This window comes from Pinus tabuliformis, chromosome 8 (assembly GCF_031772625.1).
Source record: "Pinus tabuliformis cultivar Carrire ecotype Pingquan chromosome 8, CPIR1, whole genome shotgun sequence".
NCBI lineage: Eukaryota > Viridiplantae > Streptophyta > Pinopsida > Pinales > Pinaceae > Pinus > Pinus tabuliformis.
In genome coordinates, this window is record NC_142294.1 from 194,006,463 (window position 1) to 194,025,670 (window position 19,208).

Genomic DNA, 19,208 nt, shown 5'->3' on the forward strand with positions numbered 1-19,208 from the left:
TATTTTATTCTTACACTGAAATCAATGCAGACTATTAATGTAATTACTTTGAAATTAGTGCACATCATACATCTAGATACATCAAATCATAAATCAACATCTACATTAAAATCAATGCATCTGGTGCGACCAATCAAATAGGGTTAGAAATCAGCATCTACATTGAAATCAATGAATTTAGTCCAAGCAGTCAAATAGGATTAGGAATCAACAAGTAAAGAGATTCAATGCATCTTGTGAAAGAAATAAAATAGGATTAAAATTCAACATCTACACATAAATCAATGCATCTAGTGCAAGCAATAAAATAGGATTAGAAATCAGCAAGTACAGAGAAATCAATGCATCCATTGCAATCAATCAAATAAGATTAGGAATCAACATCCAAACTAAAACCAATGCACCTATTTTAGTGAAAAACCAAAATAATTATGGCATTCTAAATTTGACTTATTTTACCTTTCGTAAAATATTTCTTCCACTTCCTCTATGGTTAATAATATTTGATATTATATAATACTATATAACATTTGTATTTATGTTTGTGTGTATCTTTCTTCTTCCCTCCCCACTCCCCTAATCTTTGTGTATATCTCTCTCCCCCTCCATCTCTTTGCCATCTCGCCTTCTTTCGCTCTCCATATCTATCTATATCTCCCCTATCTCCATCTCTCTCTTCTTCCCTCTCTCTCTCCCTTCCATCTACTTCTCTATCTCCTTCCCTTCCTCCTTCTTTGTCTCTCTATCTCACCACCCAAGCATACACACATTCTCTCTCCATATCTATATATCTCTCTCTATATGTCCTTCTTCCTCTCCCACTCTCTTTGTTTCCATTCTTTCTCTCTCTATCTTCACCTTCTCTCCCTCTCTTTCTCCCTCTCTCTCCCTTTCTCTCTCTATTCCCTCCTGCTCCCCTCTCTCTCACTTGCTCCCCATCTCTCCCTTGTCACTCCCTCTCTCTCTCCAAATTTCTCTCTCTATTTGTTTCTTCTTCCTCCCTCTCTCTCCCCATCCAACCCCATCTCTCTATCCCATCCTCTCACATTCTATCTCTCAAGTCCTCTCTCTCTTCCTTCCTCTCTCTCCCTTTCTCCCCCACCTCCCTATGTCTCTCCCCCCATCTCTCTCTCTCTCTCTCTCTCTCTCTCTCACACACACACACACACACACACACACACACACACTACCTCCATCTCTCTTCCCTACTCTCTCTCTCACCCTCTTCCCCGCTCCATATGTGTGTCTCCCTCTCTCTCTCTTCCACTTCTCTCCCTCTCTCTCTCTTCTCCTTCTCTCTCTCTTTTCCCTCCTCTCCCTTGTCCCTCATCTCCTCTCTCCCTTATCACTCCCATTATCTCTCCACCTCTATCTCTCTATGTCTGTATTCTTCCCTCCCTCTCTCCTCCCCTCCAACACCATCTCTCTCTCCTTATCCCTCTTCTCTCTTCTCTCTTTTCTTTCCTCTCTCTACCTCTCTCTCCCCCATCTCTCTCTTTCTCTCTCTCTCTCTCTCTCCATATCTATCACTATATCCTCCCTCCATCTTACTCTCTCTCTTTGCCTCTCCCCCTCTCTCTGTCTTTCTCATTTTCCCTCTCCTCCACCTCCATCCATATGATCGAGAATTGTCACTATGTCTAATCAATAATATATGTAAGGTCTAATATAATGATATTTATAATGGAGATAATTATTATTATAATATATTGGAATAACAATAGTAAATATTATTGATTATTATACCAATAATAATATATAAAGAAATAACTTGTTAAAAAGAAATAGTTACATTGGTAGCTTTGTGCCTTCAATTTTACATTATATTTTATATTTATATATGTTTTAATTTGAATATTAATTAAAACATATAAGGCCAACCCTATATTAATATATTTTTATATTTATGATAAATGTTTACAAACATTTACACCACTATAATATCACCCGATATCTAACTATAAAACACCTCTGAATACAAAAATGATATATACATTACTTAAAATTTACATTTCAAAATATAAAATGAGATAAATAATTTCAAATTTTTAATATAAATTTATAAAATTTAATTGTAAATTAATTAATTATTAATTAAAAATTAAAAACCAAATTTGAAATAAATTTGAAAACATAAACTAAACACTTTATAATCCAAACACATTCAAAGGTATCATTGGGCCTAGAGTATGCCCTAAAATCACTTCTTCTTGGCTAAGAGCTCGTCTTCCTCACGCTTAAAAAAATAGGTTAACGGTCCAAGAGCGAGAGACATTTGATAGGAGTGAATGCCTACCCCCTTACGAATCATCGATGGGTTATTCCAAGTGGTGTGGTTTTCCTTGAATAATGATGATGAGTCAACCTTCATGTGCAGATAACAACTGGTAATGGTTGTTCTCACTATTGATTTGACAACTATACTATGATAGGTTTTCTCAATGTGTAAAAAACTACATTCAAAAGAATCATGGATCTTCTTTTTTCACCATGTCCCAAAACATTTTTTCCAATAAGAATTCTCCCCTACTCTGATGTTAAGTAAGCAGAGGATAGAGAATTTGAAAAATTAACTAGATATGTCTCCATGTGATGATGGAACCTACACAACACAATTTTCTAATTCATATGTGTGTACAAAAATAAGGGTATGCAGTGTCTTCCCATTCATATGTGTATACAAAAATATAACTAGCATTCTGTGTCGCTTAGTTTAATAAAATATTTTAATGTCATAATGTGTTATATGTACTCCAAACAATAATAAAATTGTAAAATGAGTTATATGAATATTTGTTTAACCTTTTTTTAATATAATTAAACATTTTTTTGGTAAATAAAGGTTATATATATATATATATATATATATATATAACATTGAAAAGAATGATAAGAACTAAATAATTATTTACTTAATATTGAATGATGACAATTCTTTTATATAATTCTCATATTATAGTACACATGTCATGGCATTAGAGTATAGATTGATATAATGAGAGTTGTACAAATTGTACACATCTTATTTTTACATATTTTTTTCAAATTTATATTTTTTAATATTATTTTTTTGTAAATTAAAAAATAAAACCCATAAAAATTGTCTATTCAATACTTTACACCAATGAAAAAATGGAATTTTTGAATTTAATTACAAACCATTTGTGTTTATGGTACACAGTAATTAATATATAATATTATTCTTCAAATTATTTACATCTATTGTACATAGTAATTTGCGATATAGTACATGGTAATTAATAATAGACTACACAAAAGTCAATTCCTGCCATCATTACACAATAAGAGGGGAGAAATTTCAAGCAATCATATTTGAGATAAATAGAAATATTTTTTATTTAAAAATAATAATTTAATTTTAGAATGTTAAACTTTGGATACATTTTAAATTTTTTTAGTCAAAGAAAAACTAATAGTAAATCAATAGAAAATTGAATACATTATATCGTGTTATCAAAATGTAAAATAATGGAATTTATAATCGTAAATATTTTCCATTCGTATTATTTTTCATATTAATTTTTTTAATTAATTTTTTAAATAAAAATATTTATTTATTTTTGTTAAAATAAATAAAAGTTGTAAATTATAAAGTTGTCAAAATATAATAACAAGTTAGATTTAAAGATAAAATGTCTCTATTTCTAAATTTTAAATCTCAAATTTATAAAAAAAAAATCTAAATTCTATACATAATCTTCAACCATATACTAATTACTTTGCAATTATTCTTCTAACTATTTTAAAATTTAGAGATAAAATGTTCCAAAAATTAGGGATCACTTGACATTTTTTATAATCTTTCACCTTTCTGAGATTATATGTGGTCATCGCAATTGCTAGAAAGATACAAAAGAAAACAAATAGTCCAACTCAATCAAAAATTACTTTATGAAGGATTCTGAAGCTATTGAAAATATTGAAAAGAACAAATATTCTAGGACACTCAAAGATTTAGCAACAAATTAATTAGCGAACCTTTCAAAAACTTACAATGGTGTCAATAAAGGGTCTTTCAAAAACTTACAAAAAGACTAATAATAATTCTTAAGTAGTACTTCTTAAAGAGAAGAGACAAAAATGTAAGTAAAGGACCTTTCAAAAACTTACAACAAGACCAATAGTACTAGACAAAAATTTAAGCAAAAGACCTTTCCAAAACTTACAACAAGACCAATAAGACTTGTGAAAGAAAGAGAGAATTGGTTCACATGATTTCAAGATTAGTACAAATTTCATGAGGGTTAATATTTTGTAGAGTTGTGCAATGTTTACAAATTTTCCAAATGTTTATTTTTTAGAAGTTCATATTATTATGAAATTATTATTTTTTATTTGTTTTATTCTAAATCTTTTTTGAAGTATTTTAGTATTCATTTTGTCTTAATAACAATAACTTCTTTTATCAATTACTTTTTCCATAAGAGGTAGGTACTAAGTAGCAATGTTGCATATTACACTTGTTATCTATTATTATACTAGTATATAATGTGTTCAGTTTTCTGTTTGGCTATCTATTAACTTGTTTTGGCCAAAAAATTTACCCTTTTCTCCATAGTTTAACATTAGAAATTAAATTTTATTATTTTCTAATAATTTTTTAATATATTTATTTCAAACTTGATTGGTTCACACATTATTTTATAATGATTACATTGTACGCAAAATCTTTATTTTATTATCCCATCAAATTGTACACATGTTATTTTTACACATTTCTTTCACATTTATAATTTTTAAATTATTTTTTGTAAATTAAAAAAGAAAACCCATAAAAATTGTCTATTCAATACTTTACACCAATGAAAAAATGGAATTTTTAAATTTAACTACAAACCATATGTGTTTATGGTACATAGTAATTAATATATAATGTTATTTTTTAAATTATTTTTATTTATTGTACATAGTAATTAGTGATATAATATATAGTAATTAATAATAGAGTACACAAAAGTCAATTCTCGCCATCATTACACAATAAAAAAAAGAGACATAAAAATAATAAATTTAATTTTATAATGTTAAACTTTAAATAGATTTTAAAATTTTTAGTAAAAGAAATAATAACAAATCAATAAAAAACTAATACATAAGCTTTAGGTTCCTATACCAATAGGTGTCATATTTCATGATTGATTGTGGAAATGCCAAATATGATCATCCTTTCCATGCTGCAAAGATTCCATATTTTCAAAAAATCAAGAATTTAAAAAATGTAAAGAGGGTATGCCCTAAAAGAAAAATCAAACGGCAAAAAGAATGAATTGGTCAAAGAAAACAAAGAAAATGAACCCCAAAGAAAGACCGGGAAAGTGGCTAGTCAAAATGATACTACTGTCCTATTTTTTGCAAACAAGTTCAGAATGTGCAATCACTGACTCCTGTCACACTTGATGGATGGCCTGACAGCTCAATCTTGGCCAGTCCATGTTTAAATTTCTTGTTTTAGCATTAGAGAATAAGGTATGTTCAAACAGTTCAAGCTTGGTAGACAAACAGCTAGGTAGAGAAGCAAAGGCTCTCAACAGCTAAATCTGAGTCCCTGGAAGACATAAGGGCAGACTTAGATAGGAGGATAGTTGAAAGAAAACAAAAGAAAAAGGGTTTGCTAGTTCAAATGCACCCAATCAAAAGGAAGAAAAAATGTTAGGTGTATTAGGCTAGGTAGGCAGTTGGATGTTGCAGAAGCAAGTTCATGAACAGTTTTGTTCTTTTTATGATCTATCTCATGGCTATCACAGGTACCATGCCAAGATGATTATAGTTGAAGCGAAGCATCACTAATTTCCCCTCTCATTTCTCCAAGAACATTTACTAACTTCCCTCAAGGTCATTGGGATCTGCTCAATGGTCCTAGTTCACTTCATTTCATGAAAAATTCTAAGTAGAACTCTGTGTTTGCTTAGCCAAAATAAGCCACATTTCTTGTGTAAAAGGATCCTTTTCATTTCCCTCTCATTTCCCCAAAAAACCTATGGTTTTCACCTTATAAACCTAGTGTTCTCCATTCATAAAACCATATTAACATCCTAACTCTATTTATATAACTCCTTTGTATATTTCCCCTCCCATACTATGTAAAAATACATAAAAATTCCCTAAAAAATTATAAATATCCCCCCCACGGCTAAAGTTATGGCCATATTTTAATTTTTGTCGAGATTATTGGTCCACCCGGGGCCAATAACAACCCTCCACGCATTCCACCAGGATTTGTTTAACACTTGGTTAAAAAAATAACCATAGCCGCCCACATAAACCATGCAAAAAACCCCGAAAAACCAAGGTTTAACACCCCGAAACGTTATAAAATGTTGAGTTAAATGGGCGGCACCTGCGCTGTGTCTCCCTATCAACTCATCGTCCCATCAACCGTTGGATCCGATCCCCCAGATCGGACGGCTCTCGTCAATATCGGAGGCACCCCGATAACCAAATGTTAGGCCCCGATAGAAAGCGGTATTCCCGCCATACTGTGGGACGCGTGTCGCTCCCACAGTTTATCGCGTCCGTTTGGCCCAAAACCGCCATGGTACATAAAGCGGTGCGATAAAACCACAAACTGCTCCCGCTTACCGCCGCTGATGTCAGCACCCATGTTAGCAGCCACGTCAGCACCCACGTCATCCGCCACGTCATCCACCGCGTCATCCGCCATGTCATCCACCGCGTCATCCGACACGTCACCTTCCGTACCCCACTACATGACAGAATTTACGTCATGAAGGCCAAAAAGCCCAAAAAGCTCAAATTTTGTTAAAAACCTGTGAAAGTGATTGTTTTCATTTATTTCTATTCGTTGATTTGCGGAACATGTGCATGCAAATTACGACGAATTTGCCACCCAAAGCTCCAGTCCGCCACCCAGGGGAATTCACTCCGCAGCTCAGCCTCTCAGCTCAGTCTTGTACCTACATTTCGCACCAGGCGTCCATAGAACAGGTGTTTACCCGTAATGCAATCACAAACCCTGTTTTTTCCAAGTTTTTCTGTAGAAATCCTCTGGATAACCAAAATTCGAGCTAAAATCACAGTGCTGCCACTGCACCTCTGCACCATAGTCACCACTTTACCCATTTTTTTTCCAAAGAAGTCCTGTGAAATGTCTTTCCCTCTGCAAATTCACCCGTTGAGCTAATTTTAAGCTTGTTTTCTCTGCATTCCGCTTAAAGAACCAATAAATCCAACAAATTCAGTCTATAACTCTAGCTAGAAACACAGTGAGCTGATAAAAACAAGATTTTACCAAAGTCTGCTTTCCAAGCCCCCTCTTTTTAACTTTCCTCTACAAAATCTCCAAAAAACACCCAAATATTGAGTTAAATTGTCAAAACACCTACAAAAGGAGCACCATTACCACTGTTTTATTCAACGGTCCAATTAAACTCTGCAAACTTTGTCTTTCACTGTGAGTTTTACCCAGTGAGGCGATTCTAATTAAAACTCAGTCTGCAATTTCCTAAGAAAAACCTCAGAGCCAGTGTTTTGTTTTCTATTGCTGCATAGACCCACATTCCAACTAAAAACACAGACAGTTGAAGCATGGAGGCTCCAATGGCCCTGAATGTTGCCCCCTTGAATGCACCACATAAAGAGTTGGAGTGGATGCCCCTTGCTGACAAAGATTTCCAAATTATTGATATGATTCGAGAGAAACCTCACCTTCAAGCCTTTTGTGAAATTAGGAATAGCTACAGAAGCAATATTGATGTCTTTGGAATTTGGGAGTCCAACATGCCTATTTACTACATTCCCTCAGTAAATGTGCTGCCTGATTTTATCCATTTATTCTGTGCAAATTATGACCCCACACGAAGAGCAGTTATGGCTCCATCAGGGACTATCCTCTTCCATATTGCTGCTCAATCCATAAATGAAATGCTGAACTTTAAGCCAACTCAGCCTCTGGCTCCTCTCACCATGGGATTCTTACTTGAACAAGGTGACAAACTGCCCAGTTCAGAGATAGCCAGAATAGCTCAATTATTCATGAAACTAGATCATCAGCCCAGGCAACCACCTCCGTTTAACCAAGTCTGGTTCAATGAAGCTGGTGTATTCATTACTGATATGATTTCATATATCTTCGGTTTCAAAACCAGTGAGCATATTGATGAAACTGTCTTAGTGTTGATGTCCATATTTACTCCCGGACAGCCCCCTGTTGTCAAATATGATTATGCTTCCTTCATAGCTAATAAAATCCATGAGAAATTCATGAACTTGGAAAGAGAAATATTGTTCAAATACACATCCTACATATATCATTCGCTGTTGTACTATCAAACTGATAGTTTCCAAATCTCTCTTAGAAAATTGGACCTCAAGGGAGAAAGGAGATCTGTAATTTTCTAGACCTCAGTATTCCATGAAGTCCATAACTCCCCTTATACATATTGTGAGTTTGGTGACCTATTCATATATTCAGCTACTTCTCTATTATTGATAACTCCTCCTGCCAGACTCTCTGCTGAAATGCAGAAAATTTTGCATCTCTCAAAGGAATACAGTATTGATGACTGGTATTTTTACCAAAATCACACAGTGATCAGAATTTATGGCTATGAATTATCCCCCTACAAGCTGCCAAAGTATGTCCCTATGAGACTCTTTTCCCTGGAATACTTCCAGAAATTTAGTCGTTCAGATTTGACTCATTTCTATGGTGCTAGGAAAAAGGAACAGCTCAAGATAAGAAATCAATTGGGCCCTTTTATCTTCAATAAAAGGGAAGAAGTAGATAAGATTTTGAGGGATCAACTTATGCTGAAACAAAGTTTTCATTGGTCACCATATGACCCTGAACATTTCATAAGTAATAGAAGAGTCAAAAACAAGCTTACAAGATATGTGCATCATAAAATCCCTGAAATTGAAAAATATGCTAGCCAACAAGAATGGGTAGAAGGCACATTAGTAGAAGAGATTACTGAGGAAGAGAGACTTGAAAAGGCTATGAAAGGGCTTGAAAAAACGCTTGACCTGGACTCTTTTGGACAGGTATCCTTCAAACTGCCCCAGCATATAGGAGGTGACACATCTTTTGCCAGGACTTCTCAACAACCATTACAAAAAGCTAGCACAGCATCAGCTAAAGGCAAGGAGGTAATAGGTGGGGAATAGGAAGCAATGGCAGATCGGCCAAATACAACAAAAGAACAAAGCCAAGGGCAAGGTACTTCAACACAAACAAAGGTACCTGAAGTCCCTGTGTTACAAACTCCTCTCAATGGAGAAAGAGCTAAGAAGAGAGATAGGCAGGAAGACACACCTTTAAGTGGATCAGCAGAACAGCAAGGGGAAAAGAGGCAAAGGTTAAATCCTTACTCTGAAGAGGAATTCTTGGGAGAGACAACAAGGAACCTGAGAGGTGAGGAAAGAACTGAACAATAGATCCCTCCAATTTTGGAAACATCAGCTAGCTCATATCAATAAGAGCTAGTGGGGTAGCATGGTGAAGAGGTCACATCCACCAGGCCATAGAGCAAACAACAGAGCAAGCAAGGCTCAGATATCAAGAAAGCCTTTACTAAAATAAAGACTAGAAATGACCTAATAAGGATCCAACTTTATAATCAGGTCCTAAGAACAGCCCCCACAAATCAACAAAGGCTAATGGCAGCCTATGATATTCAAGAAGGGAAAATGACCCTTAGTCACTTCAGGCCCACAATGCAGCAGCCTCAGTCAGTGGCTGATTATATCAGGACCAGTCTGGAAGTTCTCTCTAAAGACATCCACCCAATGAACCAAATTGAATTACACAAACAAACCAGAGAAATGGTGTACTCCACCCTGGCAGACAAAGCATTATTAGCTCACAAATTGCAGAATTCATTGCATAATATCTCTGCCCAATTAGAATTGGAGAAGGCCTCCTCATTAGCCAAGGATAATAGGATCAAATCCTTGGAGGAAATTATTATTGAGCTGGGACATGATCCCATGAATCCCAGGGGCATCCAGGCATTAATAAAAAAGAAAGAGGAAGACAATGCAGCTCTTAGGAAGCAGCTCAAGTTGCCCGTCACAATGCACCCACAAACCACAGAAGTTGCGCAACAGAAAGAAGAGGAGGACGTGATGGGTTTACTAATGAGGATGAATGAGAGATTAGCAGAAACAGAGAAGGCATTGGAGGAATCATTACAAGGAAAGCAGGGAGTGTCAACCTCCCAGCCACTAGAAACATCTCCAATAAGCACAACAGCTCCTCCTACAACTACAGTGGCAGTCCCTCCCCTGTCCCAGTATCAACAGCAGGTACCTCAGCTTTAGCAACAACTACAACAGCAACTACAGCAGTACCACATACCAGCCTGAGCATGGAAGAGATGATGAAGGAAATAGAGGCTTTAGAACCCCAAATGGGAGAGCTAAAAGAAGCCAAGGAGAAACTAGCCAATTTAGAGGTAAATTATGATAAATAAAAAATAACTATGGCTGAGAAAACAAGAGAGGTAAAGGCCTTGGAAAGTAAGGTAAAATCCTTGGAGAAGGACCTTACTCTTCATAAAACTCTGGCAGAAATTAAAACAATTTTGTGGACCAAAATTGGCCAGTCCATCACTGATCAATGGAGATCAATACAGACTATCTATGAGCAAATCGAATTGATAGAAATAGCTCAAGTTGAGATTCAAAAGGCCAGAGCATTATTAGGGAACATGCCTGAGCAGGCCAATAGATTAATTCATTTTTTGAATACTCACACCAGGGAACAACTAGCAGCTTTGGATATCAAGGACAGAACAGGCACCATTTTGACAGTGAAAAAGGTGCTGACCATGAGGAATTTTGTACAAAATCTGGAAAGAAAGTGCCAAGAAATGCAGACAGAAATAAATGCCTTTACAGAGAAGTTCACAGTCTTGCAGAGCAAAGGGTTACCCAGCTTATTGACCAGCAATCAAAGACTGTTGACACATGAACAATATGCTCACAGGGTAAATACCTATGTTACCAATCAGATTACAACATCATCAAGCATTTCAGAAGACACAGTACCTCCCTCTGGACAGAGCTTATATGACAAATTGGAAGATTTGTTCTACATTGAACATGAGATGACACATCTTTTTGAAGTCCAGCCCAATTACTACAGGTATACTGAAGCTGATGAAACATTGATAAAACTACAAAGACACCAGTTGCCAACAAACCAATGGTGGAAGAGCATGTTGGAGGTTTTACCAAGGTAGTCTTTGGTGCTTGTTCTTTTTGATCATCTGCATATAATCAAATTCAAATGCACGGGCCACCTATCAGAAAATGAAAACAATGGAGGAAGGAATTCACGCCAAACGCATTAAAGTGGAATTAAGCACAGGTGGAAGGACCGGGACAGCAACGCAGGAATGCAAATTAAAGAAACAGCTGCCAGCCGACTTATTAAGTTAAAAAGTCAAATATATCAGACCACTTAAGGCAGCCAGTATAGCGAAGTTACTCCTTTATTCATTACACTCTATACTCAATATCATTTACTACATTTGAAGAAGTAGATGGATGAAGTTAATGCTTGATGTTTTCTCTATGAGATATTTTGTAACTCTTTTTTATAAATATCTCCTCAAGATATGTATTGTTGTTGGTTGGTGAATATCATTCTGGACCTGCATTGTAAATTTTGAGAACCCTTCTGAATAAAGATTGCTGGAAAGCCTTGCTGATGAGCTTGATGGTTATGGAATTAATGGCAGAAGAATGTGTTTCAGAATTCTCGTGTTACCTCATGGATCAATAAGTCTTTTAACTCTTGTTTTACTGTTCCTGTGTCTTATATATCATCTATATATCATGCTCTAAATTGCAGGAAAAAGGAATAGCCCAGAATTTACTTTACTGTACTTTGTGTTCAATTCCTGTCATTATTTATTTTTTCTACAAGACTAGCATAGGCAGGAATTCTTAACTGCTCCTTGGTAATATTTATTCATTTTCCCTCTGTTAGCATAATGAAAGATTCTTAATTGCCTTTCATTCCCTGACTTCATCTCATCTTATTCCAGCTTGAAGATTGTTCCATGTTTAATTATCTTGCTCTGTAGTTCCCCCTTTTGCCAAAGAAATCATACTCAGAAAGTTTATTTTCACTAGACTCCATTAACCCAATGGTCTGAACTTCTTATACTTTGCAGTTCTGTTCTATTGAATGTCACCTTCCAAACACCAAACAAACACTTGTGCCTCATAACTAGCCTAACATATAGCAAAACAAAGCTAAATCATACAAAGAGAGCCCTCTCTCGTTGCAAATTAGCTGGAATGCCACAGCTAAAAGATTGGTTAGTGGTTACCTCAACCATATTCCCTCCTTAGAATTTTCTTGGCGAACAACCTGAGTGATAACAATAAGTATAATAAAAATATACCGTCACGTTGAAAGAATTTCAAAATAGAAATAAGTAAGATCTTTAAGATCATGGTCATCATTATGTCATCCCTACATTCACATATCTTTTTGGTTACGAAGATTTTTGGTTAGGGAGATGATACGTTGTGTCTCTATACTTTGGAAAATATTATAATAATATTATGATGATATTAAAATGGATTTATAATATTATCGTGTATTTACTATTTGCGAAATTTTACACATGATTTTGGTAACAAACGACGATAATTTAGGGAAAGTCGGGAATTGATTTATGATTAATAAATAAAGATGTCAACTTTCAAAAAGAGATTATTTTCATAATGATTATAATAAGTTAATGCTATGCTCAGTTGCAAACGTAATAAAAAACCATGAAATAAAGAGAAATTTGATGAAGTTTACTGGAATATATATATATATATATTTTTGTGGGTTTTTTTTTTTTTTAATGTTTATGTTGATGTTGTGCTCATAAAAAATATTTAAATTTTAGTTTTTCAAGTATATGTAATAATATATTGATTTTTTATTAAATATATGGAATATAAATACATTTTTTTAAAATATACATGTTTTAATGGGTAATTGTATAAGGTTTAATATTTTAATATTGTATTGCTATATTAGGTAAGATTTCCTATACTGTAGTATTCCAAAGTTAAGTTTTTGATTCATTTAATATGGTTAATTTATTTATAATAAGTAAGGATAAAAATAAAATCTCATGACTAATTTTAAATGGTGAGGTGTATTAGTTAATATTGAGTATTTCATAGTCATTTTTTTTTATGATATATGCCAACCAAATCATATAAGTAAAATGTTTGATTAGCTTAAATTGTATTTTTCTACCATCAAATGAACTTTCTTTAATTCTATTTTTTAATCTTATTTTTTATAATTTTATATTTTTATAATAATACTTAAGATATGAATGTGTGGTTGAAATAATTGAAATGAACCAAGAAAAAGGAAAAATTGACTAGCTACCAAAAATGGGGTTAGAGTTTAATCTATTCCCTTTATGTGTAAATATGACCATGAATATACCCTCTTTCTTAAAACTCATTCCATATATTTTTTTATTCGAGAAACAAAAGTTGTTGAAGCTCAATTAATAATTTCAAGAAAGTCGAACACAATAAAAATGCGAGTAACAACTTCTTAATTATGTGAATTGTTGTTTAGAAATAATATCTAGTTGGAAGGGTTGTTACTTTTGTTTATAGAAACTCTTTGTCCACTATATATACGATTTGGTTCATTAGCTTGAGTACATAGGAAATTTAGAGATGTACTCTAAATTTAAGGGAGAGGAGGGTGAACCTGGTATGTCAAATGACATCGTAACCCTTTTTATGTCACTCTTATCACAATCCATGTTACATCAAGTGGCATCATTGTTAGTTATAACATTAGGAGAGGTAAAATATTTTTGCAAAGAAAATGATAAATATACTTAGGAAATAATGAGATAGTAAGGGCAAAGAATGTGTTGTTGAAAGAGGCAAGGTGTGTGTTACAAAAATATAGAAGAGATGAGGAAATTGGTACGTGAATGTGGCATGGACTGAAATGGGAGAATGTTGAATGCTTGTCTTTGAAATTGAATATATTAATAGAATGTCAATTGAGGTAACTTGAATAAGGGAAAGAGGGCAAATTGATGTAGACAAAAAAATCAGTGAGGAAATTTACATGAGAAAAATAAATGTAATGTGGAGAGTGGTATTCTAGTAGTCGAATTACAAATAGATGATGTTATTACAAATGTAAAAATGAAATATATATAGATGGGGAATGACTCACATATTATTTTAGGTTTTGATGTGCTATTGGTGATGAAAACTACAATTTTCTTTAAGAATTGTAGTGAGAATCAAACAAAAGATGCGAGAAGGATGTTTCCAAATTGTAGGATAAGATGAGGTGGAGATGCAAATTATTAGTGCAATTCATATTAATAATGAATGTTTGAAAATGAAAAAGAACATGATGATGTATTCCTAATAGAGAAGTGATTGTAGCAAGAAAATTTTGTGTGACACAATGAGGAAGATGAAGAGGTCTAGTAGCAAGTGGAGATGATAATGAAGAAGATGAAAAAGTGTAGTAGAAAGAAAATATTTAGAGTTGATATAGAGATTCTCATAGCAACAAATTGGTGGTAGAGAGAGGAAAAGTGTATATGACTCTAATATGCATGTGATGTTGTGTATATTTAACTAAATAAGTGGACAATGCATTCTATTGAGTCACCAATTTGGCATCCTTTTCACCATTCAAAAAATCCATTTTTTTGTATTTCATCTCACTCCTTTGCTTGTATGTTACTAGTCTTAATGCATCTCTTTGTACATATACCATGACAATATTACAAATGTTAATGTAGTTAATTTCCATTATTGTAATTTCCTTTCAAACAAATTAAAAATGATTATCCTTGATTTTAATAATGAATATTTTGTCTAGCATTGTTCTTGTAGCTCTTATGCAGTTCTAGTAGGCAACCTCCAAGTTTGGCATATCTAAGTATCTCCAGGTGGAATTGAGACATGTATTTTGTTCCTACAATTGGTGACAGGGTTTCATGTCATGTAAATTGTACCTAGGTCAATTCCACATTCCTCCAACTCATGATCAACAATTCAGACAACTTGTGCCAGGAAAAATCAAGCGACTAACTTTCGAAGCGAGTTACGAGGAAATGAACAATAATATGGGAAATCCAAGGCATGGGTTTTGTCAATAGCATCCCAACAATGTCATATTAGTTTGATTTCCCTATAGTGTGTGTTGTTTTGGAGCTATTGCTGGTTCTTTCAAGGGTATATGTTTCGTTACAACCATTCCCAAACTACATCCGAAATAGATAAACCAACCAACAAAACAAACTAACTCCAACATATTCTCAACTAATTGTATATCGAACGGATTAAGTATAATAAATCATGAGTTTTTCTACAACCAAGATATTCAAAAAATAAGAAAAACACAATATTTTGTAATTTATCCATAGTTTGATAGTCAAGAATTGGGGGGATTGGTTTCAATCCACCCCCTTGCTTCTCTGTATAAATATATGGACATAAATATTTTTGAGAGTTATGTTTGTTAATAATTAGTTCAAATAGATGTTCTTATTGTCAAATAATTTGCGTAATCCTATAATATCATTATTAGAAGTTGTTGTAAATTATGTAACCTTGATTTCATCTCTAGATTAATAACAAATTAGTGAAGTTAGTACCTAATATTTTTAACAACAAAAATTATCCTTTGTTTTGTACTTTCTTAGGAATTGTGCTATAGGTTTGGTAGGCCCACCAACTCAATGCACGATACTATGTTTTCTTTATTATTGTAGCATAGATTAGAACATTAGTTTAGAATGTAATCCGTTTTCCCTTCAATTTCATAGATCAATGTGTGTTTGATTCTTAGTTTCTCAATTGTTCTAATGCTTACAATTTTTTGTTTGTTATAGGAGTAAGATTGATCATTGAGGGGAAATGATGCATATTGCAACCCTCCTGGTTGCTTGGTCTCACTAAGGTGATATATTTGTACATGTTCAAACAAGGGATTTATGTGCAACCCTAGTGAAACCATTTTTCATCTCTTTTTTCTTGCCTTATTTTCATCTATATATTTGTTTGATAGAGGTGAGATTAATTTATGAAGGGGAAACAATATGCATTGTAACTCTTCCTCAAATGCATGAACACTCTATTAGGTCATTTTTGAAATATTGCATCTTGTTGTGAAGGGACCTTATATTGATGCTCAGATAGCACACATCTCTTATATTGCCATTATTTGTTTCCATCTTATAGTATAGGCTCGAAATCATTTTTATGCTTTGAACTCTGCACATATTATGTAGCATATCTAAATTTACAACTCCTAGTGGATAATTTATGTTGTAATTAGTAAGAAATTAGTTTGATCAACATTTTGGTGTCATTATTGGGGAGTTGCTAATAGGGTTATGATATTACTAGTCTACTTTTTATTACAAGTAAATGTTCATGGTTTACCCCAACACTTGAGAGTTGGATGAGTGATAAGATAAGACTGCATGTAAGAAACTACATAATGACCTTAGTGAGTCTCTATGAGCCCTTATCATGGTGGTACGATGTGTTTCTGATATGAAAGTATGTTTTCTTATATTTTGATTCATGGAAAGGAAGAAGCTAACTCATGTCAATAGAAAACTTAATGACAACACGATCTTTGTAGTGTCAAGATTTCAAAGTACATGGTAATTTTTTCTTTGAAATTTTTTTCCCTTAGCATATTTTATTTATTTATTTAACAAAATAAAAATCATGGTATTATTAATTTGTAGGAATCCCCATACACTAACCCTTATTCTATATAGGGATCAAGAACCAACAGGAAGAAATCAGGACTGATTATGATTTTTGAACAATGTTTCTCCAAGCACATATTGATATTCCAACCATAGCTAGAAAAAATTCTCCCTTTAAGGAAGAGTGAACCTTAGTAGCAATGAAGAGAATATATTCCTCTCTAGAAATGATAGAAGAAAAAAATACCCATGATACACCTCTACAAGAAGATCAGGAAATATTCTTTGATCATCCTTTCTAATCTGTTGAGGAGACCAACGAATCATGGATCAAATTTGACAAAGAGTGTCGTTTAGACCCACATATCAAGGATTTACTAACATTCCTATAATCAAATCAAGGATGCACTGAAGACACCAACAATTTGATGGTAGAAGATCCACATGGCATGAGAGACAAATACATGATTGTGACAACCATTGGCTACTTTTCCTTTATTGTAATTATTATAATTATTTGTTATAATGAAATTGGATGAGATTGGGACACATGTTTCGAGAGTTGAATAAGGAGATTGCTTGGGATTAGAATGATTCTTAAGTTGATTAACTGACATGTATGGGAGGGTGGAGGTCTTCATAAGAGGATAGATTATATAAATTAACTCAACAGAGAATAAGGACCAAAAATATCCCTCTTGCAATAATATACAAGCACGAAGGGAAAAAAATTTTAAGAGGTGATGGACATGTTGTTCAGAAGTCAATTTATGTATGAGAGAATGTAGCGGAGAGTTCGCCATTTGCTAAAAAAAGAAAATAATAGGAAATAAAACAAGGAAGGCCATGGGGAGGCAAGGGCATGTAGTATTGCTTCATTGGCCTGGAAAATGATGAATAAATGGGTAAAACATCGTAGAGGAACAAAAGGAAATGAGGTGAGAGATCATAGAGGGGCATAGAGAAGAAAGTTGGAGACTTATCATCATGTACTTGTGAAGAGAAGAGGAGGCCAATCATAGGAGGGAGGGGAAAAAATGTGGAGCTCTACTTTGTTGCAGAAATAAGAAGAGTGATATTTTGGTTGAGCATCAAAATATAGAATAATATATCTCAGGTGAGGGATAGTGCCCTCTGGGTTCCCTGATTGGATAGAGGGCGGAAAATGTTAATTTCTATATTTTTTTAATAGCTGGGGTGGATGTTTTCCTCTTTGATTCCTGGTAAGGAGTTTTTTTTAGCTTTCTTTCTCATTTCTTCATTTTCATTATCTTGTATTCAAGATTACTAATCCTAGGTGGATCCATTGTGAACATTACATTGAGGCTAGAGGTGAAGAACCTTTATATTCCCTTGTTTGGTTGGTGAGTGGAAGCTATGAGGCCTCTAGACTCCCTGTTTCAACATGTAGATCAAGTAGATGGTGGGTGGAGGTGTTTGGACCTATGGATTCCATTTTTTAGCTGGTTCAAATTATCTAGTTGGAGGGTGTAGTTGTTGCAACCTCTAGAGTCCTTGTTTCAACTAGCAGCATTGGTTTATATTTTGAGCATTCCTACTCAAGCTTTGGAATCTGGTTCGGGGGTGATTGGTTGCAATAAAGGCCACAGTGCAGACCAATCTACGATTGGGTGAAAATTCATAGTCCCAATTGTAGGTACCATATAATATAAGTGTTTCTTATACCTTATGTACTAGTGAATGTTGTACACATGTTTATGGTGTAGTATAATTGTCTTTTGAATATTATGAATATAATTGAGGTGTTAGCTCAATTCTTATGTTAATGGTGAGGAATGATAATTCCTATCTGAATGGGAAATGTTAACTTGTATGATAATGATGAAGAATGATTAATCGTTGTATGTTTTACCCATTAAATCTAATTTATGCTTCTCTATATTAAGTATTACATCCTGGACACCAAACTAATACCAGACTAATTATTTTCTCATAGTAACATTAATGGTTGATACTTCTTGATGATGGGGAGGTGTTTTCTTCCCGAAATGGTTTCTATGGATTTAGTTATTCATGTGTCTATTATGAGCCTATAATTAGTCTAAATGGTTTGCACATGAAAGGGATAGACAAATCTCTGCTAAATAACTAAATATTTCTATTAAAATGATGTGGGTATTAGGCCTTGTTTTATAAATTCACAACTTCAAGAAGGTTATCATTGGTATCTAAATATGTATATATTCGTACATGGCCAAGTTTTTTTTAATCTTATAGGGGATAATGTCCCAATTCACCTATGAAATATATGTTTATAAGTTGGGTTGTGATGAGGCTTAATTAAGCTCAAGAGAAACTACATAACGCGCACACACACATCTGTCTCTATGAGGATTCTAAAGTTTCCAAGGAAAATGGGCCTCATGCCTTATCGATTAATATGGCTAAGTGCTAGAACTAGGTGTCAGGGGCCCTTGGCACTTATGCAAATCAATGGTAGAGGTTGATCATTTATTGGACCATGAT